The sequence below is a fragment of the Pinus tabuliformis genome, chromosome Q (genome assembly GCF_031772625.1).
Source record: "Pinus tabuliformis cultivar Carrire ecotype Pingquan chromosome Q, CPIR1, whole genome shotgun sequence".
NCBI lineage: Eukaryota > Viridiplantae > Streptophyta > Pinopsida > Pinales > Pinaceae > Pinus > Pinus tabuliformis.
The window spans coordinates 121820255-121846671 of NC_142296.1; the positions used below are offsets into that span (position 1 = coordinate 121820255).

General features: G+C 37.3%; 1 pseudogene; it reads right to left on the bottom strand.

The window, feature by feature from the left end:
- Nucleotides 1-25608, bottom strand: part of LOC149218558 (ras-related protein RABA1f pseudogene) — a 51152-nt pseudogene extending 25544 nt beyond the window's left edge.
- Nucleotides 25609-26417: the final 809 nt, after the last annotated feature.

A 26417-nucleotide genomic window follows, 5' to 3' on the forward strand; every position in this document is an offset into this window, starting at 1 on the left:
TAAAAATCCCAAAAAATATACTAAATATCCCACCCTAAAGCACTATAGCTTTATAAATTTAGTCTTGGGGAATAATAGTCCATTTGGGACTATTATGAACCCTTTCACGTCCCAAACCCAGGATTAATCTAACCTCTGGTCAGGTTAATAACCTATACCTACTCCTCTACCCATCAAAACCTTATGGTTCTGTCCCTCAGCAGTCATTTGCCTAAGGTTTAGTGTTTAAATGTTTCAAATAAACATTAAACGTTACCCCGACGTATGCACGCAAACCCACTTAACCAAAGTTTCCCCCCACTATATTCTAAATAATATTAAAATATACGGGCGGGTCCCCGTGCCGTATCACCCTGCCATGTTCGCGTCCCATCAACTGTTGATCTGTGCCCTACAGATCCAACGGCCCAGGTGGATTTCGGAGCGCCCCCGACGTATGGGAGTTAGCTTCCGATAGCACGAGGGTTTTCCCGTCGTACAAAAGACGCGTGTCTGATTTCTATTGCATCAGGAGGCCTCTGACATTTATCGCCCTCGTACAGAAGGCGATTCGATAAAACCACAAATCGCCTTCTATCTTGTACCACGTCCTCCGGGTGATGTCACCTCCGCGTCACCTGCCGCCGTGCCGCATCACCGCCAGCTCATCTGCCTGCGTCCCCACCTTGCCACCGTTTCCTGTGCCACGTCGTCGCCTGAATCACCTGCCATGTCACCCTGCCGTACCCGGGACCCGTCGATGATGTCATGCTGACGTCATCACAGAAAAGCCCCAAAAGTGCCAAATATGCCAAATTTTCATAAAAACATGTGTTTCGACCGTCTTGTTCATTTTTATTGGACAAGTTGGAAGCACCAGTGCATGTCATTTTACGTCATTTGTCCGCACAATTGCAAATTTGACTATCCCAGCCGCTGTCACCTGCAACTTCAACTCAATTGCTCGCCATTGAACCAGCTCGACACCCTCAGCTCTATAAAAACCAGGTATTTGCCCAAATTCTACCCGTTTACCCCTGTTTTCACCGATTTCTCTATTTTTCTTACTTAAGACTCTGTAACTATCCAAACCAAAGACATTTCCACACCTAAATGTGGCCTAAATTTACTCAGTAACCCTCTGTTCACCAGGAACCCTCCGAACCCGCGACAACTTGCAAATTCGCCATTAAAAAACGTTTTTAAGCTCGGGTTGCCAGCAAAACTCCATACAGCTCAGCATTCTCCCCTTTTACCACATTCCACTGTAAAAACTCCAGTAATTGGGCTGAGAATTATCTCCATTTCCCTCTGCAGTTTGCCCACAGTCTTTTTAATCCCTGTGAATTCATCAAAGAAAAGAAAAAAATTTCAAAAACTCTACAAAGTGACCTCTTTTATAATAGCCACAGACCTTGAAGGTTATTGCCTCATTTGGACTCATTGTATAGCTCTTTTGCAAATCCTCAAAAGCTCTTTCATCAGCCTGTTGTTACACTAATCCTGTTTCCAAGGATAAGCACATATAAACCTCAAAATGGCCACTCCCACAACATTAAATATTGCTCCCTTGAATGCACCACATAAGAACCTAGAATGGCTACCCCTTACTGACAGAGATTACCAAATGAAGGAAACAGTGGAACTCACCAACAAATATCACATTGAAACCTTTTGTGAGTTAAGAAAGAGATACAGGAGCAATGCTGATATCCTTGGTATTTGGGAGTCTAATCTACCAATTTATTATCTCCCACAAGTTAATGTATTCCCTGACCTTATCCATCAATGCTGTGAGAATTATGAGCCCACTCAAAGGGTATTTTTGGTCCCATCTGGGACTATTTTGTTTCAAATCACCCCTCAAGCCATAAACAGGATGCTCAATTTTGAGCCAACAAAGCCTCTGGTTCCTCTCTCCATGAAACTTTTGTTGGACTAAGGTGCCAAGCTACCTAGCTCAGAGATCACAAGAATTGCCCAGCTGTTCATGCAACCAGATTGCCAATTCCAGCAGCCTCCTCCTTATCTTCATGTGTGATTTAATGAAACAGGAAGAATGCTGGTAGATATCATATCCTTCATCTTGGGATTCAATACCAGTGAGTATGTGGATGAGACAGTTTTAGTAATGTTGTCCATGTTTGCTCCAGGACAGCCCCCTGCTGTCCAATATGACTATGCCACCTTCATAGCTGATAAGATTCATGAGCAATTCATGAACCTAGAGAGAGAAAGGTTGTTCAAACATACCTCCTATATATATCACTTGCTGATGTACTATCAGCCTGATAGTTTCCCTGTTTTCCTCAGAAAATTAGATGCTAAGGGGGAGCGAAGGTCTGTAATATTCTGGTCACCAGTCTGCCACCATGTTTATTACTCCCCATATACATATTGTGAGTTCATTGACCTTTTTGTCTATCCAACTACCTTCTTATTATCAACAAATCCTCCTCCCATACTTACTGATGAGATGCAAAAGATTCTGCAACTTTCCAAAAGCTACAACATTGGTGACTGGTATTTTTACCAAAACCACACAGTAATCAAGGTTTATGGCTGTGAATTGGCCCCTTACAGACTGCCCAAATATGTCCCCATGAGACTATTTGCCTTGGAATACTTCCAGCAATTTGGTAATGCAGATCTGATCCATTTCTATGGCAAAAGCAAAAAGGCACAGCTGAAAATCAGACATCAATTCAGCCCTTTCATTTTCAATAAGAGAGAAGAAGCCTGGGTGGAGGCAGACAAAATGTTGAAAAATTTTCTGTTACTAAAAACAAGTTTTTATTGGGCACCATATGACCCCAATCACTTTATAAGCCTTAGAAGAATCAAATACAGGCTCGCAGCATATGAACACTGCACTATCCCTCAAATTGAGCAATTTGCTAATCAACAAGAATGGGTAAAGGGCACTCTAGTTGAAGAATTTTCTGAGGAAGAAATAGCAGAAAAAGAAATCAAATATCTCGAAAAAGCATTTGACTTGGAATCTTTTGGACAGGTGTTTTTCACAGCCCCTCGGCATCTTGGAGAAGGCACCTCTTCTGCCACAGCTCCCCAGCAACCTGCCCAAGTAAGTGCCCCACCTGCAGCAACAGATAAAGGAAAAGCAGTGCAGCATTCAGAAGAACAAGTGCAAAATTTGGAACAACAAGAAACGATGGCAGATCGGCCTACTTCTACAGATGGACAGAGTCAAGGGCAAGACCCTGTAACTCAAACAAAAGTGACTGAAATTCCTGTGTTGCAGACACCTCTAAATGAGGAAAGGGCGAAGAAGAGGGATAGACAGGAAGAGACCCCTCCAGGGACATCCACAGAGCAGCAAGGAGAAAAGAGGCAAAGGTTAAATCCTTTTTCAGAGGAAGAAATGCCAGAGGGGCCCACAGAACAGCAAATTCCCCCAAGCATGGAAACATCGGCCAGCTCCTTTCAGCAGGAGCAAGAGAGACATCAGGGGATGGAAGTAACATCCACCAGACAACAGGGCTGATAGGCCTCTGATATTAAAAAAGAATTTACTGATATCAAAGCTAGGAATGAGCCAGTGAGACTACAGGTGTACAACCAGCTAACAAGGATGGCCCCTACCAATCAGCAAAGGCTAATGGTAGCCTATGACATCCAGGAAGGAAGAATGACCATCGGTCACTTCAGACCTACAACTCAACAACCCCAATCAGCTGCTGATTACATTAGAACCAATCTGGAAGTGTTCACCAAGGATATCCATCCAATGGACCAGATTGAATTGCATAAGCAGACTGGGGAGATGGTATATTCCACTTTAGCAGATAAAACATTGTTAGCCCACAGATTGCCAAACTCTTTGCACAATACTGCTGCCCAATTAGAGTTGGAGAAAGCTTCATCACAGGCCAAGGACAATAGAATCAAGTCCTTGGAGGAGATCATGGTAGAGCTGGGACATGATCCCACTGATCCCAAGGGTGTGCAAGATTTGATAAGAAAGAAAGATGAAGACATAGCTGCCCTTAGAAGACAAATCAAGCTGTCACCCACATTGCATCCTCAAGCTACAGAGGTGGCACAACAAAAAGAGGAGCAGGATGTAGTAGCTTTTCTTACAACCTTACATAAAAGGTTGGTAGAGACAAAAAGTGCCTTGGAGGCATCATTACAGGGAAGACAGGGAGAGTTGGCCTCTCGGCCAATTCAAATAGCTTAGATTCTCACAACTGCTCCTCCCACGGCCACCACAACAGTCCCTCTCACTGTTACAACATCAGAAGCAGGTGCCTCAAGCTCAGCACCAATTTCAACAACTACTTCAGCACCTACAGAGCAAGGCACCAGCTTGAGAATGGACAACATGATGAAAGAAATAGAAGCCTTGGAATTGAAAATGGAAGAATTGAAAGAAACCAAGGAAAATCTGGCTAGAATTGAGGAAAAATATGACAAATCAAAACAAGAAGTGGCTGAGAAGACAAGGGAAGTCAAAGCCTTAGAAAGAATAATAAAGGAGCTGGAGAAAGAGCTCACTTTTGATAGGACTCTAGCAGATATCAAGAAAATTTTGTGGGCCAAGATTGGCCAATCCATTACAGACCAATGGCAATCCATTGAAACTATTCATGAGAAAATGGATTTGATAAGCTTGGCTCAGTTTGAAAACCAAAGGCTAGAACATCTCTAGCAAACATGCCCGAGCAAGCTAACAAAATGATCCAATTTTTGAATACTCGCACCAAAGGGCAGTTGGCCGAAATGGGAGTCAAAGGGAACAACCTGAGTGATAACAGTTGGGTTTATACATTATAGAGGAGAGAGACTCTACAAAAAGCTGAAGACATTTGAAGATAGCCAAGAACCCATTCCATAAAGGGGGACTGGTAACATTTATTTGTTCCCTTCACAGGTTTTGTTTAATAAAATATATTCTTTATATATTTGGTTTCCATTGGATTATTGGAGATACCCGCATTTATTACTATTTCATTTTGTTGTTTAACTATGATTGTGGCATAGATCAGGGCTTTGTCAGGTTTTGTTTCTATCATTTACTGCAGATCTACAATGTTTAGCAACCATTTATATTGTTGAGACTATTTTTCATCCACAATCTTAGGTTATTTCTTTTCATACACCTTTGAGAAGAAAACACTATAACACTTTTCGTCTATTTATGGTCAATTTCATTATTATTTTATTATATTTTTATTATTTTGACCTAATTTTATCATATTACATGTATTTTTAATCTTTTGATGATGTTCTAAGCAGGTTTAAAGTTATTCAAACGATATTATGATTATTTTAGATTCAATACAAGTCATTTTGATAAAAGAGCATACTTTTATCACTTTTTCTGGCTTTGTAAACTCACAAAAAAGGAAACCCCTAGAATTCGCTTTCAACTCTTTTCAAGCTCCCTAAACATGAAAAGGTTGTCGAGCACTTGTCTTTTAGAACTCGTTAAAGTAAATGAAAAGACATCTACTCAGTATAAGTTTAACCCTTTTCTATACTGAGATAGAATATTTATGAAAAAGGAATACTTTATTCAAATAGGACTAAAGGTTTCTCCTGATTATCGTTTTCTGCCTTTTTAGACTAACGAGACAAATTTATGAAAAGGAATCTTTGGAGTTTTCTTTTTCAAGCTCTCTAAACATGAAAAATAAGTCAAGTTACACATTTAATGGACTCATAAAATCATCAAACAACGTTGGACTCGTTGAAAATGAAGGGACCTAACCACTCCTTAGGATTAGTTGAAAATACTCAGAATATTTCATTTGAAGGGTGAACTTATAGATCAAGCATATGTTGTCCTCCTCAAGATTGTCAAAAATAAAGAGGTACCAAACAGAAATAGTTGGGGAAATTGGGAAAACAGGGTACTTAACCTAATAATGGTACTGAGTCGCTCTCGAACATGACAATCTTTCACTTCATCTCTGTGATTGTTGGGTTTTAAAATTTTCTTGCCTCTTTGGTTAATCATACCATGTTAAAATCCTCTGCATTCAGTTTTGGGTCAATGTTTCCAACCCCATAAAGTGTCGTTGATATGTTTAAGATACATCCTTCAGTTGATATCTGTTACAATACTGAGCCTTCATTGATGTTTGCCATTCCTGAACAAACTCTTCATCAACATCATCCTGTCTCAAATTTTGATACCTGTTTCATGTCGTTTATGGGGGATACATCAAGGCCCTCCTGGGATGGGTCACTTCCTATCGACATCATCTCTTTATCCAATAAGTTGACTTATAAACTCTTTTTGGTACCTTGGATCTTGCATACATCAATGGAAAGTTTCCTCACTTTCGGTGATGGGTCCTCATCATTGGCCTTCAACCATAACATTTTGTGTGGTGTTCGACTTCAACTCATTCATTCAAACCACATAGATTATACTATATTACCTTGAGAGCCATTAAAATCATTAGTGGTTTCTCTCTCGTCTGTTAACGGCTTATATCACTGACCATTAATCAAATTGTGTCTACCATGTTCGACTCCAGCTCATTTATTCACATGGTTAGACTTGTACTATCGAGTGATAAGGCAGAAGACCCCAAATCTAGTTCGATCCATCTGTGTTGTTATTTCAGGATTAATACAATATTACAAAGTATGATGGATATGATAATATATATAGTCATCCAAGCATGGGTCCACACGTTTTCATCAGTGGACAAGACTTCTTGGTCATTGTACATGTAATATTGGCTTATATGATGAGCACGGGTATGCCTCCCTAAACAATAATATCATGATGATAATATTTATTGTAATATAGGATGATCTCAACCAATTTGTTCTTGATACAAACTTGTCACAAGGTAAAGCACTTCAGTCCTCAACCACTGCTTTTGACTTTGTACTTTAGGGGGAAATATGTTACAAGTCATTTTGTCACATCTGATCAAAAGGCCTAAAAAACAGATCAATAGACATCCATGAATACTTTTTCATAATCCCTTTGTAAATCCCTAAACATCAATTCTCCGAAAAGTCTAAGTTTCTGGGTCTATCTACTCAAAAACAATATTTTTAGGCCCAACACACTGTGTGTTCTTTCCCACCAGTGTTGGGTGCAAGTTTCATACTTGAGCATCAAAACTGGCCAACACATTTTGCTCCATTATGTAGGTGCACTGATTTTAGAAATTCAGGCAAAATAAAAAATAATTTCAAATCTTCTCCTTCCAAAGATTCTAAGGTGTTTTTAACCATTTACGATGGATAGAGATCTCAAATTCCTATGTGATCCTGCTCTAGTGATATTATCTCTTGTCCCTTGAGCTTATCCTCCTTCTGAAGTGAATATCAAGCCTAGATTGGTAAATCCTAAACTGTGATTTTTTCCTAAAAAATTATTGCCTCCCATGGAGTCGAGGTTGGATTTTGGAGATTATTGGGATGGATTTTGGAGATTGCTAGTGCCCTCATGCTACTACTTTGAGGTTAAGGAATCATCATCCATTTGCATTAGGGTTGAGTGTGAATGTTTTCTTTGTGACAAGGAAGGACAAGTCAAGTAGGGAAACACATCTACAAAGTCAACTTCTATATATGGTTGTAACTCTTTCCTTTATTTATTAATACAAAAAGCATCATGTTTTCCTACACTTGTGTTATGCTTATGCTCTTTTATTTCAATGCCATGTTGACTCATTAAATAGAGATATTGGATTATGCTATGTGGATATTCTAGTTCCTTTGCCTATTTTAGTCATTGTTACAAGTTCCATGTATAGCATGTGGAGCTAGGATTGGAGCTTACAAGCAAAGAGGAGAGAAGGAATTGCTACGAATTCCAAGTAGGTTTCTTTTCTATATTCCAATCTCACTAAGGAAAACATCGATTTTTTTTGTCCTCTATTGTTCTAGATCAGACCACTAGATCTAGGGAATTCATTTTTTCTCGCAGAAGTGAAAAATCCATATAACACATGTCCTTCTATGTCAATTTATGGAGCTATTAATTTTCGTATGGAAAAAACAAATCAATAAGTAGAGTTGTTAGGAATGTTCTGAGTAGAAATTTACTTCCATGGACCTTAAATGTGCACTAGCAAGGTAATTGATCTTCAACCCTCTCCTCTAGGAGAAGAAAATGATGAAGAAATTAATTTGCATATTTATATAACTCCACTTTAGGTTATAAATGCTTAATGACTAGGTCAAAGGTTTATGATAGTATTATTTGCTTCTATGTCACCAATATAATCAAACACGTTCACCTATTTCTTATCTCATTAAGAGCAAGAAGGAAAATCTAGGGCTAAGTAGAGGACTGGATGAAGATCAATCTGGGACTAAGTAGAAGACTGGGTTATTGTTGTTGCTCATATTCTCTTGATGGTTGTCATAGCTCCAATAAACCTTATTGTTATTATGTCTTTGACATGGCCGAGGTAGATGCTTACTTGAACTAATACAACCTCCTATCATATCTACTGAGGTTCTATACTGGTAAGAAACATTAAACTAACCCAATACATATAGTAGCAAAATATCAGTTTAGGAACTCTGCTCATTCTATAATAACATTGTCATATTAAGTTTATCATTAGCTATAAAATTTTGTGAATTGTAAGAAGATATTCAAAGATACCAATCCACACACTTGTGCATAATTAGATCAAGAATTCTATCTTGAACTGTGCTCACTACTGAGGAAAGGAGTGCTAGTATGTTTACAAAGTGTACAATTCCTACACATTTGAAAATCCTCTAACCCCTGCACTATCTCCTTCAAACGCCCAACTTAGATCCTTTGGATTAGTTTCTGATATGATTACTTATACAAGTTCCAAATATGATTATAACATAAATTGGATTAGGGTATGACCTAAGCAACCATGTGATGCAAATTTTCAGGTTCCTCAAGATTGGACCACCAAGTACAATCACCTGACATATAAAATATGTTGGAAATAATACTGAGAGGGGGGGTGAATTAGTATTATCAAATCAGATAAAACTTTTCAATTTCATACTCAGATTCATACAAGCAGCTTCAGTTAAGGATATCAGCGTATATACGCGACTTAGTTAAGGGCAACTAGCGTACATGCAGTAATCTTATGATTCAGTTAGCTCATCTTTAGTAAATGCATCAGAACATTATTAACCATATTAACAGTAAACAGGTGCAGTATAACAGAACAGATCATCACACATAAGGCACACACATGAACACCATGATATAAGGTGGAAACCCAATGTGGGTGAAAACCACCTGCTGCAATTTGTTTCTATCTTCCTTTAATAAGAAACTTCTTTTACAATGTACTGGTGCAGTCCTTTACCAGCACGCAGGCTACAACCTGCAGAGGGCTACAACCCTCTTAGCTCTTGTACTAGCCGATCCATTTACTAGTACGTAGGTGCCTGCCTACAGAATGCTCCAACCTTTACTCGTTCTCCAGCTGCTCCTGGAAGGGAGCTACAACCCTCTGGCTCTTGTACTGGCTGATATGTTTACCAGTACGTAGGCGTCAGCCTACTGAACTCTACGATCTTCCCGGGACCATGTTTTATACATTTTCATACTGGATCCATAAAACAACCTGCATCATCAATCTCTGAATCACCCAATACTGAATCACTGAAACCCTGTCAACAACATAGACAACATAACAGTAACCAGATCCAACTTCATCTTCAAATATCATTCATCACATTGTATACGCTACTTGGACAAACCCAACCTGCTTGTATACGCTCTTTTGCCAAAGACAACCTGCGTACAGATCTGCAAATCCTAACTTATAATTCTACAGCTATACCAGACATCAAAACATACCCAGATCATAACAATAAACATGCGTCAATAGATGAAGATAATCATTCCAAGCCTTGAGATCTCATTCCATAGTTCATCATCCTCCACATGAGTGAAACCATGGTTCAGATCACCAACCCATAACCAGCATTTGGATCTCACACTTCATCAGATATTCATTACTCGCACTTCCTCTTTGGCCTAATGATCTTCTCCTTATATAGGTTTAGGCCTTTCATAATACCACGGTCCAAAACCATAGTAAAACGATACCATCAACTCAATACTAGGGATCAACACGTCTGTCGAGATACTTTGGTCCAAAAACATAGGCTCAAGTACCGAGGACTAACTACCACGGACCAAAAGTAAGCTTTCCGACACGTACGCTCTTTTCCGTTCATGAACCTGCGTGTATACCCTACTTGGTATATAGCGAACCTGCATATACGCGACTTGGTATATAGCGAACCAGCGTGTATACGCGACTTGGGCTTAATGAACCTGCGTATATGAATTTTCTCTTCTTCTTATAGTCTGATCATCAATTCCTTGCTGCTGACCTTCTGCACTATGATTTGTCATCAGTGTGGTTTTCCATCAAGGACAACACTTATCTCGTAATGCCAACAATCTCCCCCTTTGGACTTGATGGCAAAGCTAACTTGTCACACTTAGAACTATCATCTGATTCCTTTGAGCTGTCCTCCATCAGTCACATCTGATATCTCTTCTGAAGATTCATCCAGTTATACATAAGTGAGATATTCTTCTATGAGAGGGTTGCCATCAAGTACAACACATGCATCATAATGCCAACAATCTCCCCCTTTGGACTTGATGGCAACAACAAACAACACCAAATCACTCTCCCCCTTTGACATCAAGGGCAAAGGGTGGACCAAGATGTTCTCTTCCTTTGCTGAACATTTCGCTGTCCATACTCCCCCTGAGTATCTGTTAAAATCTCTGAATGATCTCCCCCTTTGTATATGCCAAAGTGTACCAATCTGTCAATGCTCCCCCTGAGTACATGCCGAGTCTCTGTACTGCTGAAGTGTGTTGTTCATGCTCTTCCTGACTGTAGGCAAGATCTGCAAAAGATGTTCTTCAAGAAGAACATGACTCTATACATCATAAAAGACCTTCCTATCACCAAAGACTCATACATACATCCATCTCTCAACTAAGTGAGGATATACAAAAGTTGACTCATCCACCCAACCAAGTGGGGATACATCAAAAGTTTACATATGACAATCAATCACATTGCATCAATCATCCCAGGCATAGTGGGGAAACCAAAATAGGCCGTTACATGACCTTGACACCATGAAAGAGATACCACAAAAGAGATATATGACATAGGGACGAAATATCTAGAGAAAGACTTATGAATGTCATCAATAACTGATATTGGCAGCATCTATCAATCACCATTCAGATCAGCAACCAAGAGATCCTTCTGTTCTCCTTCGCCCTTTGTTCCACCTGAAACCAACAATGAATGTGAACTAGAACCAAAAGCTTCTAAGATAATGCCAACAATGCATCATTGGAAGATTATCTGTTCCCCCTGAACCTGTGCCAGATGGTCTCTGTCAGACCCATATCAGACTCTCTGTAACCAACATCTGTCCCTGCTGATTTCCTTCAAAACTCCATATACGCGTCTGCATCCACATAAACAAGCGTATATACGCGGATAGGCCTTATGAAACTCGCGTACAACCATTTCCATATCAGCAACCTGTAAAATGTCCTGCAACAAGGTATGTCTGGACATAGATGTCAACTCCTCCTTTTTAAACATCATCCTGAAATCATTCACATTATGTGTGAAACCACCATAGCCATTACATCAACGTCAAGATCTACATGATCCAAGTATCATTACTTGGGAACATCTGCATCAATCAACATATGTAAGTATCAACCTATCATCATATAGATAAGAACTCATCACCATGTCTCCAACAAAGCAACTTTGAGTAGTCATCCATGTATCAGCATTATGTATCTTGAGCTCAAGCTCATTTGACAAAGCTTCTTGATATCATCAACAGCAACAATCCTTATCCACAAGAGTGCCTGCATCATAACTGTATGATCTTTATGCATATGACGACAACAGCATATGAGTGACTCATCATCAAGTGAGGAAGATGTGTATTCAAGCTTTGTACTTCTCCTTATCCTTATGAAGATCACCATGTAAGCACCATATATGCATCATCAAAGAATCAACCATAAATCTGATCTGAACATCAACTAAGAATCATACGAGATTTTATCATGGACAACTCATAACCACATCATAGCAAGATATATCATTTAGCCATATAAGCATCATCACCAAGGACTAATAACCATAATGCCAACAATGAATTATTAAAGGCATATGCTCCCCCTCAACCTGTGCCATCTGTTTGCTGTTAGATCTGAACATGCATACATCAGTAGTAAGCATCAAGACATCATCATCATCAAGTTAGGATTAAAGCACTTCTAGCATCTTACAAGTATCAAGACATTTCAAGACATTCTCAGCAGACTGTAACTGTTAACCAATAGAGCAGATACTGGATTGAATCATATCAGACTCCTTTTCTGAGCCTGTCCCCACTGCTTTTCCACAGACTGATATATACGCGACTTTGCAGTGTATAACTCGCGTATATACGCGACTTCAATTTATGAAACTTGCGTATGAGTTTCAGGACACTGAAGTTTTACACCTTCAGCTCCCTCTAAGATTATTATGTCTGTGTTGTGTTGAACCTGAGTATTTTGTGTTGTGCCACATCTTTCTGGCTGAACTTCCTTCTTCTTCCATATCTTCATGTGTGATGTTGTTTTCTATTTTTGGTGAGATGTTCATCCTTTGTTCCTGCATTCCTTTGCTATATGTCCAAGCTTGTTACATGCATAACATCTTACATGTTTCATATTCCTCCTGTAGCAGTCAGCAGATTTGTGACCAAACATATTGCAAGCAAAGCAATATCCATTAAAGTGCCTTGAATGTGGAGATCTTTCTTCATGATGGTCTTGAACTCTTCTTCTTCCACATCTGGCTGCAACATGTCCAAGATTATGGCATACATAACATTCAACATTATTCATAGGAGGAGTAAAAGATTTTCTTTGAAGAATTTCTTTCCTTGGTTGATGATGAGATTGACCTTTCATCTCCTTGTTGATCATTTTGGATTTCTCTTTATAGTCCCTTGCCTCACCTTGTGAACTAGATTCACCTTCAACAGATTCATGAAAACCAAGACCAGTCTTGATAATAGGAGACCTTTGACTACTAAGAAGATCATCTAAGGCTTTAGTACTATCTTGAAATCTCAACAGTTTATCCTTTTCTTCTAATTTACCTTTCAAGATATTTACCTCAACTTGAAGTTGTTCCTCCTTTTCTAGACATTGCTTCTTCATGTCTTCTTCAGCTTTCCTTCCTTCTTCCAACTGATGCCTTAGTTTGAGAATCTCCTTTTCTTGCTCTTCATTCAGATCCTGCTGCATTTGACGAACTTGGAAGGCACATTCCAGCTGGGATTTTAAGCTGATGACTTCATTGTCTTGTTTTTCAATTGCTTGATGTAGATCTTCATTCTGCTTCCTTGATTCTTCAAGATCTCCCTTTAGTGAGAGGATTGTAGCTTCAAGATTTTCATAGTAGCTGCATCTATCTTTGAGTTTCTTGATGGTTGTGCTTCTTTCGTTGACTTCTTTTCTTAATGATGTCACTTCATGCTGCAATTTTTGACATTGGGCTTCCTTGTCCCTGAGTAGTTTTCTTACCTTGTTTCCTTCTTCAAGTTGGGCTTTTAGTTTAGTAGCTTCTTCTTTGAAGTCACATTCCCTTTTGTTCAATAGATCTTGTTGATCTCTAATTTTGTCTGTCAGCCTTTTAAATTCTGCCTCTATTTGATATCTTTCTTGTTCACCCATAAGAGCAAGTTCAGTAGTTTCACTATCACTTCCATCTCTTTCACAAGGAAATATAGCTGGAACATCAGAGGATAACACATTCATACCTGATAATGATTCTGAATCTGATTCTGAATCTGAAGAGCTTCTTATACCTAATCCCCAATCGATTCTCCCACTGTCATAGTCCTTCTGAGATGTTTTCTTCTTCTTATGAGATTTCTTCTTAAGCTTCTTTCCCATTGTTCCACGGATCTCCTTCAAGCGATCAAGCTTCTATCAAAGGACCTGCTCTGATACCAATTGTTGGAAATAATACTGAGAGGGGGGGTGAATCAGTATTATCAGATCAGATAAAACTTTTCAATTTCATACTCAGATTCATACACGCAGCTTCAGTTAAGGATATCAGCGTATATACGCGACTTAGTTAAGGGCAACTAGCGTACATGCAGTAATCTTATGATTCAGTTAGATCATCTTCAGTAAATGCATCAAAACATTATTAACCATATTAACAGTAAACAGGTGCAGTATAACAGAACAGATCATCACGCATAAGGCACACACATGAACACCATGATATAAGGTGGAAACCCAATGTGGGTGAAAACCACCTGCTGCAATTTGTTTCTATCTTCCTTTAATAAGAAACTTCTTTTACAATGTACTGGTGCAGTCCTTTACCAGCACGCAGGCTACAACCTGTAGAGGGCTACAACCCTCTTAGCTCTTGTACTAGCCGATCCATTTACTAGTATGTAGGTGCCGGCCTACAGAATGCTCCAACCTTTACTCGTTCTCCAGCTGCTCCTGGAAGGGAGCTACAACCCCCTGGATCTTGTACTGGCTGATATGTTTACCAGTACGTAGGCGTCAGCCTACTGAACTCTACGATCTTCCCGGGACCACGTTTCATACATTTTCATATTGGATCCATAAAACAACCTGCATCATCAATCTATGAATCACCCAATACTGAATCACTGAAACCTTGTCAACAACATAGACAACATAACAGTAACCAGATCCAACTTCATCTTCAAATATCATTCATCACATTGTATACGCTACTTGGACAAACCCAACCTGCCTGTATACGCTCTTTTGCCAAAGACAACCTGCGTACAGATCTGCAAATCCTAACTTATAATTCTGCAGCTATACCAGACATCAAAACATACCCAGATCATAACAATAAACATGCGTCAATAGATGAAGATAATCATTCCAAGCCTTGAGATCTCGTTCCATAGTTCATCATCCTCCACATGAGTGAAACCATGGTTTAGATCACCAACCCATAACCAGCATTTGGATCTCACACTTCATCAGATATTCATTACTCACACTTCCTCTTTGGCCTAATGATCTTCTCCTTATATAGGTTTAGGCCTTTCATAATACCACGGTCCAAAACCATAGTAAAACGATACCATCAACTCAATACTAGGGATCAACACGTCTGTCGAGATACTTTGGTCCAAAAACATAGGCTCAAGTACCGAGGACTAACTACCACGGACCAAAAGTAAGCTTTCCGACACGTACGCTCTTTTCCGTTCATGAACCTGTGTGTATACGCGACTTGGGCTTAATGAACCTGCGTATATGAATTTTCTCTTCTTCTTATAGTCTGATCATCAATTCCTTGCTGCTGACCTTTTGCACTATGATTTGTCATCAGTGTGGTTTGCCATCAAGGACAACACTTATCTCGTAATGCCAACAAAATACCAATCTTGTCAAGATAAAATCTTGCCATCACAAGGAAAACACCTAATGACCAAAACCCTCTAGAGGAAAAATAATTTATGAAGTATAATTGATATAAGATACTAATGTGGTTTGTCATAATTCTACGAATATGTGTGGTGGATTATGAGTTAGTGCAAGTGCTCCTTGCATATATATTGTTATTACTGCCAAGATTTCAAAAAAATAACTCATGCCCTCTTCATGGACTACACAATTGTTTAAAAATATTCATTTTCATACGTATTAATTCAGCCTACACATGTGTTAGGTTTCCTTGTAGGAACTGACATATACCTTTACCTAATTCATGTTGGGTGGGTGACTGCCTCTAGGCTTGTGCCAATGCTGAATAAGATACGCTGCAAATAAGGATCTAAATGTTGCACGTGCCTACCTAAGAATATATATACACACACACACTAGAGACATGAACAAATGTAGGGTAGATTAAAATGCATAGTCCTAAGGATGTGGTCCAACATTTAGGTGGGGAGGTTTGGTTCCCACAGGTCTCATGGTCCAATCCCAGGTAGGACTATGTACACCTGAGAGTTGATCCAACCACAATTTCTTCTGTTGAAAAAAAAACAAGGGGGTTTGATATAGGATCCTTAGAGAAAGGCATTAAACTCTAACTTAATGTCCAATGCCTTGATATTCTAACAAATAATGTGTTATATTTTTCATACATATCATCATTTAAAAACTTCTATTATCAATGATATACCTTATAGACTTTAATTTCTTTGTAGGTTCTTATGGAAACATTTCATAATTTTTCTTGGTTTTTTGTGTGATTTGTCTTCTACTACAAACATGTATATGCTATTGGTTATCTCAATCCAACTACATTTGATTTTTTTCCACACTTCCCTATATTTCATCACCATTCTTAAATTTTCTATATCATCCCACCATCCAAATGCAATAAAGATACTCGACAGAAGAAATTTCTGGCTCTAACACAAGAAGTTGTACCATAGAACATCAACCAATATCTGCATGTGTTTAAAGAGTTGGAGGACTCCCTTCTCTTATCCATTTTATCCATGTCCTATAATTATTGTATTCCATAAAACCACATTAACATAGTTACCAACTTGATGAGAAATCTCTAGAGTTCTTTTTTTTTACAGTTTGCATTTAATGGTTATTTTTACTTTTGTTCCAAAAAAAAGTGCTACTGGTAACACCCTATTTTTCAAAGTAGTGTTTTGACATTATCTTTTTAGTTATAAATTGTCATTTTTTTAAGTGTTATGTTTTCCATATTTTTTTTTTTTAAATATTTATTTTTTTGTTTAATGTGTTTTCTCCTTGTTTTATCATTTTTTTCAATCTTAAGAACCAAAGGGGAAAATACATTAAAAAAATGTCATTTTAAACCACATTAAGTTTTTTATATATCATTTAATTTATTTCAAATTCATGATTTAAACCATTTTTATATGGTCATAATTAACAATAAAAAATAAAGAAAAATAAAATTTTAAAATTATTTATATTCATAAAAGATGAATAGACATGTTATCGTCATGTATTAGATCATGGCTTTTGAGCCCATCTTTATAAAGAACAAAAACTCATTGTTATTGCTCCACTATTGTGGATAACACCTCATCTATTATTGCATTGGATCTAGGTCCTCAATTCTTCTTTGTTAGATATGAACTATAGCTTCATATACAAAATTGTTTACTTGCATAAAACATCACATAAACTATACCAACAAAAATAGATTACATTAGTTGTTGCAAATCATTAATTGTTGAAAAAATTTGAAGTAGAAATCCATTGATTCATGTTCTTCTCCATCCACAAATATTGTGTTACCAAAACAAACCAACATGGAGCTCTAGAGCTTCCTTATAGAGAGTATCTACTTTTGCGTTGAGATCTCTGAGCACATAATTGAAAGATAACCATTCAAACGAAAGAATAGTCTCTTGAATGTCCTAAAGAAGAGAGTGCAAGAAGATATTTTCAACTTCAACTTTCTTGTTTGTCAAACCAATCACCAATTTTGAGTCCCTTATCATTTGTATTTTTTTAATATTTTCAGGGAGGCAATAGAGAGGGGCATTCTTAAAGCTACAATTTTTTCTTGATTATTAGTCCCACGACCTATAGCATATCAAATATGCATGATGTGAGAATGACTATGATATAAAACTACATTGATCCTACAAATAGAGGGGTGGCCCTGAGAAGCTCCATCATAGAAACCCATGGAACACCATAATCCAATGAAGGAATTACTAGATTACTCTTGTTCTTCTACTTTCGATCCACTTTGTATTATTTATAGAGCTTTAGAATCAAAACAACTAAAATTTTGACTTGGATATCTCATGAATTGAAAACACTGGAATTTATTTCCCACCAAATCCCATAGAATAGAATGTACATAAATTCTTCAAATTGGGCTACAAATTTATCCCCACTCCAACCCTTCATATAATATGCCAGGATCTACTGAGTCCATCTAGATTGAGCATAGAGCTCAATGACTACCTTTCCAAACACTTGCACTATATATGGACATGAAATAGAAATATGAGAAATAATTTCTTCAAATACTTTACATAGAGGACATCTATTCATGCCAATCTAGCCCCTTCTCAACCCAATGTTTGAGGTAAGGAGTTTGTTGTTTAGAGGAAGACATGGGTGATTTTAATTTTTAATGGGGAATGGGGCTTCCATAAATATCTCCACCACCACTTTGAATTCTCTATAAAAAAGGATTCAAGTTATGAAGAACATCCAAGTTTCATTGTGAAATCACTATTACTTAGGTTCATTGACCACACAAGGTCATCCTTGATTTCATATATCATTCTAATAAAGTTGGATACACATGATTTAATCATTCTCCCATTCTAATTCTTTTGGTCCTACAAGCATAAGAAGGATAGAGGATTTCCATTCTACGTGAACCCATAATTAGGGAGATTGAGCTTTGGTATCAGAGAGAAAGGAAATCCCGAGTTGATTTAAACTTAAACCATATATTATGGAATAGAACATATTAAAATAAATAAACATAAAACAAAAAAAAAATAAAGAAATGTATTCTCAATGAAAAATCTCAAAAGAAAAACATTATAATATAAATTATCCAAAATTTATCAACTGATCCCTTTTCAATCACCTTAAAACTAATCAATAATATCAATTAGGCCAAAGTAATCATTCTGAATGTGAGCATCATTTTTTTCTTCTATTGGATTTTCTATGTTTGTGAGTTGTCTAAAGTGATCATTTCCAAACAACCCTTTCAATGATGGTTGAAGCTTTGATCGGCCCTTGCAATGTATGCTTAAGAGGCCCATCTACGTCCTTTGCCACCTTTTTTTTGTCAAACGAAAGATTATATTAATTTCTCAAAAATTGATTACATCGATGCCAAAATTTCTTTGCTATCCCGACCTCACTCCAACTATATTTGTTGGCTAGCATAACGAAGCAAAATATGAAAATATAAAGCCACTTTTTACATGACGCCCATAAACATACTAGTTGTATTTCCCAAGAGATAGACAAAAAAAAACCAACAACAACCATATTATATTGGAGGGTTTGGTGCCTGATCATTTGCAAGGACAACATGAGGAACTCTCCCCTCATGCACATGATAATCAATATTAGCCAATCTCACTTCAATTTCATCCGACCTTTCATCATACCTTCATTGGATGCGACAAACTAAAGTGAGGTGTTCCATAGTTTCTCCCTGTGAGAATTGCATATCATTTATATAAGTTATGCTCTAATTTCTATCATCATGCCTATGCTCACAAAGAATGTCTATAATAGCATGTATATCATGCAATTGGTCTACAATAGAGGCCAGCGTTAGCGGTTGCACCACATTCCTTGGCAACAGTGCACAAAACTAACCGACCTCCCCCTCTGGCACTGCACCCTCCTCTGCACGCTCCTCCTTTCACTCGACCTGATCCCCAGGTTGAATACGACGACCAACTCCTTGCCTAGCCCTCCCTCTCTATCGTAGCATGACGATAGTCTATGATAAGTTCACAACAAATGGCCCACTTCGGCCTTTAGGCTAGCCCAAGAGAGGGGCCACCCCCACCCAACAAACACATAATAAATAGATAGGTAATGTGTGCCACTTCTTGGTATTGATACCCCAACTCACTAAGGGGAAGCCTTCCACTAAATGCACCGAAACCAAAACCACCTGGCTCTCCAACCCTATCGTTTCAGAGTGACACCGACTCCAAAAAATAGGTTGGTCAAGGGGGACCTGTAATTTATACAATCTAGAGACCACCAATAAGAAAAAGAGGGTAAATTGAAACAACGACACAAAATGCTAACACCCAAACCCCATTTACCTCTTGAACAAAGAAAAAATTTCTGTATGTAGAAGTCAATGGCGACACCCGCTTAGATGTGGTTGCAATCCTTATCCCCTGGATCCCACACTAATATAACTTTCCCTGAGACCAGACACACAAGAGACTCATTCCATCCCTCACCAGTTCCTCCAGGCCCAGCTGCACCCAGACCAGCGAACATGCACAGGTGAAAGGCATATGCACACTCAATTGTCGCAGTCCCTTTAAACCTCACTCCCATACCCAACATCCACATGCATCACAAAAATAAAAAATCACAATTTACATAAAACTCAACCACCTTCTCAACACTTTGGCTCCATCCGGACCACTTAGGTTGGGCATCTCCCTTTCCATCTACATGTGTCATTTCGCCCAGTTCGAGTCACTTGAACCCTGGCCCCGTACTTCATTACCTTCTACCTCTCACGTGCTTTTCACGTTGCACACCCTTGTTGGGGAACATCCTCTACCACCTTGAAAAACATGAAATCCTGGCCTTTTTCATTACACATTTTGATGATTTATATGTTATTCCTTGTGTTGAGTGAATGCTTAAGTGATTTAATCATATCCATGATTTTCATGACCTTTGGTAGCCTTAACACATTAATTTGGATAGGCTTTTTAGAGCTACAAATCTTATTCCAACATCTTACTAGTAGCCTACCATAAAGATAAGGACCCTTTCCCATTATTTTCTAGTGTGAACCTCTAGGATCGCTTGAATCTAGACTTTATTGGTGGTGGGAATGAGATGTGGCTATGCAACAAATCGAAGGAGACAATCTGCCAATAATTTAGGGATTTTTGGAGGGAAATCAACCTAGGTTGTTCCAAATTCTTTTTTGTATAATAAGGGGACTTGAGGATATGTCTATGGATAAGAAAAATAACATTTTTTGAATATATTGTAGCTCTATAACTCTTTTCATTCAGTCTTATGTATTTTTGTTTTAAACTAATGGAAAAATAATCTTTCTTTCCAAGTAGCTAGTGTTGGATTTTTATCAAGTCTTGGAGCACCTTGGGGAGGGCCCAACCATAGGAACTCAACAAACCCTTATGTACCCTTATGTGTCCCATTTTCCATGTTTATTTCTTATACTATCCATGTATTTCATTTCTACTATAGTTAGTTTAGTTAATGATGTACTTTGTAATTTCCTGTAGGAACTTAGAAATTTAATGTTTTTCATTTACTAACTTGTTCTCATGAGTTATCATAAGGGGACTCAAGGATATGTCTATGGATAATAAAAAGAACATCGCTTTTAATACATTGTAGCTCTATAAGTCTTTTCATTCAGTCTCGTGCATTTCTTATTTAAATTTATGGAAAAATAATATTTCTTTCCAAGTATCTAGTGTTGGATTTTTATTAGGTCTCCGAGTGCCTTGGGGAGGGACCACCCATAAGAACTCTACAAACCCCTATGTACCCTTCCTTGCCCAATTTTTCATGTTTATTTCTTATACAATCCATGTCTTTCATTTCTATTATAGTTAGTTTAGTCAATGATGTACTTTGTAATTTCTGGTAGGTACTTAGAAATCTATTTTTTTTCATTTACTGACTTGTTCTCATGAGCCATATGTGTTAGAAATGACTTATTTTACAACTTGGGGGAGGAACACATTGATGTTATACATTTAAATCAGATAGAGTATGTGGATGAGAATTAACAGAGTGATCTAACTACTTTTAAGAGTAGAGAACCTATTGTCTTGCAAGCTTCAAAGCTTTAAATACTTGAATTTCTAGCCTATAACAAATAAGAATTTCCACGGGGTGGACCAATTTGTTTCCAAATGTGCATGTTGAAGTTGGAGATTATTCATTTCATGTTATAGGTAAAATATTTATTTTGAGCGATTCAGATATACTTCAGGTCTTTCTGGGAATGTTTTTCCATTTCCACCAAGAGATCTATGTGGTTCAACTCACACCAATAGAAGATTGGGCTTTAGAATTTTGATGATTCCATGTTGAATTAAACTTGAGAAACAAGATCAAGAGTAGAGGTTGACATTCAATGAGTTGCACTTTCACCCTATCCACTAAAATTGAGGCCAATAAAAAGCAAAGAGTCAAGACAATTGAGCGATGTGACCAATTTGAAGAAAAACTATTCACTTCCTCCCCATTGGTTGTAGAAAGTATAGGCATGAGGTCATCCATGCAAGAAAGATCAACATCGTTGTTGGGTGTAGCTTTTTACCTATTTTTTGCACCTTCTTTCCCCAGTTTTGATCCTTTTATCCTCCAGGCCTATGAACTTTATATGATTAATTCCCCTTTTTCTCACTTTTATAACATATTTAATGTTATGTTATTTTGTCGTATTTTAATGAATAATACGATACTTTATTCCTTTTTGTGGCTAACTAGGGGAGCATTGAAGGATTATTTTGGGAAGCTCTTCTCCTTTTCAGGTGTTGCTCACGGGAACAAGGTTATGGAGTAGACAGACAACATTGATTAACTACATAGCAGGGTAGAGCAGTTCATTGTTACACCTTGTATGTTGTTACAAGTTGTTGTTACAGGATGTTGTTACACTACGGGCTAATATAAAGGTCTGTTGTTACACCAAGGGTGTTGTCGCCAGTAATTGTCATAACATCCCGAACCGTTATTCATTTGCAAGATGTTGTTGCACTGGAGCTAGCCAGTGTGGGTACTATTCCACATAACAGCTGTCGGCATTAGGAATTGTTTATTTTGGAAGCAACAAACCCAAGCGGTTGCAATCCTAACTAATGTATATTTGTATTTAGAAATAGGTTGTAACTACTTTTATTTTTTATCAGCATGAGAATCGTGAGATTCTCATGACTGGTCTGTTTCTAATTTCAGGTATGTAATAACTATAAAAGAAACTCAATTTCGTATGTACAAGGACACGGCATATAGAAGAGTATTGTTACTCTACTTCTATAACTCTGAATTATTTTTAATATTAATCATTACAGTGATGTTGTTACTACTCTTTAGCTAATTTGTTAATTACTTTTGTGTTATTCCTGCATCCTACTAAGGAGGAAGGGCCCTCCTCTTTGGTAGGGACTGCAATGATAGAGGTAGTGTACATCCTAGTTTCGCTAATTGTTCTATGGTTTCTTGTTGTTGTTGTACAAATTGTGATTACATTTGTTGCTGTTCTAATTTATATTATGCTATTACATTGAATTAATCAACAAAATGGTAGTAACTAGATGGAGTAGATATTAGTCACTACGTGGCGCGCCCTTAGTTTGATAGTTGCAAAGTTTGATTCAATTATGTGGAGTGTTTTTATTTCTACAAGAATGATTTGATTCAACAATTTGGTTCAACAACATCTTTTAATGTTTTCTCCATTTTCTCATTCTTAGTTGGAGTGTATCGACACAAACAATGCGAACTCCACTGAAATAGCAAGACCTACCCTGGGATGACAATTAAATGTTGCAGTCTCAGTCACTTAGGAGTGAGTAAAACAACACTACATTTTGGCATTGTTGTTGGGGATGGCAGTTGATGATACAGTCAGCCAAGTTGTCTGTTTGATGATTGAGTGTTCCTTGTCCACAATCGTTGGGCGGTAAGACGAGAGGTAAGAACCTACGCATCGCTCTAACATACCTGGGTGGGCTCACCATTGTGACCACTGGGGCACTTAGGGAATTTTGGTGTTTTGTTTAGCGTGTCTTTAGCTCTTCAGTCGTTGGGCGGTAAGACAAGAGGTAAGAAACTGCGCATCGCTCTAACATACCTGGGTGGGCTCACCACTGTCGAAGACTGAGACACTTAAGGTGTGAATTAATACACATAGGGTCCATGTAACATAGTTACCGATGAAACGAGAACTATTACCTCAAAGCGGGTACTCGAGCCCAAAAACCCCAAAAAAACATGAAAAACAACCCAGAAATGAAAATTGTTTATGCGAGAACAATGTTTTTTTTGGGTAAATTTTCAACTTCTTTTTTAAATGAAAGTAAAAACCATTTTTTTTTAAATGGATGAAAAAAACACCCTTAAAAAAATTGTTTATTCTAGAATAACAAAGAAAAAAATCGGGTTACAATTTTGACATTTTTTAGCAATGGAGTTAAAGAGAAAATATCCGGACTTTGAAAAACTGTAAAATTCCAACAATTCTCGGACATGATATTAAAAATAAAATATCATGTCTCGAATCCTGATAATTCCAACTATTTCAATCAATGTTGTTAAAGATAAAATATCTTGACTCTAAAAAACCTTGAAATTGTAATTGTTTTCGACCATAGCATTAAAGATAAAATATCATGACTTAGAAAAACATTAAAATATTGACAATTGTTCAACCATGCAATTAAAACCTAAGATTATGACTACAAAAAAGTCTCAAGTTTTCAAAATATTTCAAGCATGACATAATGGAAAAAATTTATGACTTAAAAGACTTAAAAAATGAACCCTTGAATGAAAGAGTTATTATACCAAGACTAAATTTTTTTTAAATGTTAAATGTATAGCGATTTTAAAATCTTAGCCTAAGACAACTTGAAACATTGCAAAAAAATTTAAAAATCGACTATCAAATTGCAAATAATGGGATTGGGTCGCTAGACAAGCATCGACACAGACCCTACAATATATATATATATATATATATATATATATATATATAACAAAACAAAAACTCAAATATTGAAAAAAAAAAATAATATGTAATAAAACATAAAAAACATAACAAAAAAAAATCAAATATAACAAATATATAGAAATGCAAAAATTCAAATATTGAAAAAAAACACAAAATACAAAAGAAAACAAAATTTCAAATATTGAAAAAAAATAAAAAATAAAAATAATAACAAGTAATAAAACATACAAAAAAAAACATGACAAAAAAAATCAAATATAAAAACTATAAAATAATGACATAAAAAAAAACTATAAAATGTAAAAAAAATTAACCATACCAAATAAAATTTAAAAAAATAAATAAATAAATAAAATAAAATAAAAACCAAACCGGCGAGGGGTGGCAAGGGGACAACTCATGACAAAAAATAAATTGAATATCAAAACATATATTTAAAAAAAAAAAATCAGAATTACCTTGAAAAAATGAAAAAATTTAATAAAAAAAATTAAAATATATATATAATTTAAGAAAAAATAAATAAAAAACCATTTTTTTAAGTTAAAAAAAAACATCATTTAAATAAAGGTTAAATGATTACCAAAAAAATAACATTAAATAAAAATAAAAATAAAATAAATTCAAAACAATTAAAAAATTTAAAATTAAAATTAAAAAATATTTAAATTAAAAAAAAAATTAATATATATATATATATATATATATATATATATATATATATATATATATATATATATATATATATATATATATATATATATATATATTAATGATAAAATTTAAATTATAAAATAATAAAAATAAAAATTATAAGAATTTATTGACAATAGGAAGAGGGAGGGAGCGATGGAGGAGCCGGCGAGGGTTTGGACGCAGGTGCATAGGATGGAACCAGGGCCAGCCAGGCCGAGGGCTTAGGGCAAACAGCAAAGGATACCGGTTTGCGTTGAAGCGAGGACCAGCAACCCGGTGGATAGCGACAGGAAGAAGGGCAGCTGGAGGTTGGGATCAGCGCAGGGTTGACAGCTGGGAGTCATAGCGTTGAACACAGTAACAAGGGTTTTACTGAGGATAGGAGGCAGGATCATTGTGCTGGCAACAAAAACGAACGGCGAGTAACCTCATGAACCCTCACAGTAACCATGGTTAACCCAAACGAACTCGTGGACCTAGACCCGACAATGGAGGATATCCTATCGGTCTGGGGGAAAGACCCAACAGCCCAGAACATTGAACGATACTTTGGAGCACCAGAAATTTTAGTTTCAGTCCCTCTTTCACCGGAATCACTAAGGATCAGCCAGTCCTCTCTTCATTCGATCAAGAAGTTGGAGGGGAATGACTATATTTACCAGGAATCCCATGATCTGCAGCAGTCAAGCAAGGCGGGTAGAAATGAGTTGCATGCAGCAGGCCCTCGACAATTCCTCCAAGGCAGCAAAGGGAAACCCCCATCCATCGGCCCGGTTCTCTCTGGAGGCTTAGAGGATATCGTAAATTTTGGTTCAAGCACGGGGCAAAATACCGAAGGACGTTTCGAAAGGGTTTCGGCTATTACTAGGGCATCTATAGCCAAAGGTCAGGGCAGTCCCAAAAGGATTGAAGGACGGAGGGAAGACGGGCCTGAAGGACCTCCAAACCCTCGAAAGAACCCTTCTGGATCAGCATTGGGGTCTCAGGTACAAAATCAATCCCTAGCAGAGCCTTTCAATAACTCTATAAGCAATTCGCTTCTAGCCCCTTTCGAGCAAAGGCTTTCCCCCTTGAATCCCGGCCTGGAATAGCTAGAAAGGAACGAGAAAAACAAGGAATCAAGGGAGGAGGACGTCGGGACAAGGAAAAAAGGGGAGAAAAGGAAAAAACAGAGACCAATCAACTCGCAGGATTTGTAAGGGAATCTGGTTTTGGGCATGGACGTGCAGATTGAAGAGGCACTAGAGGTGGCTGAATGCA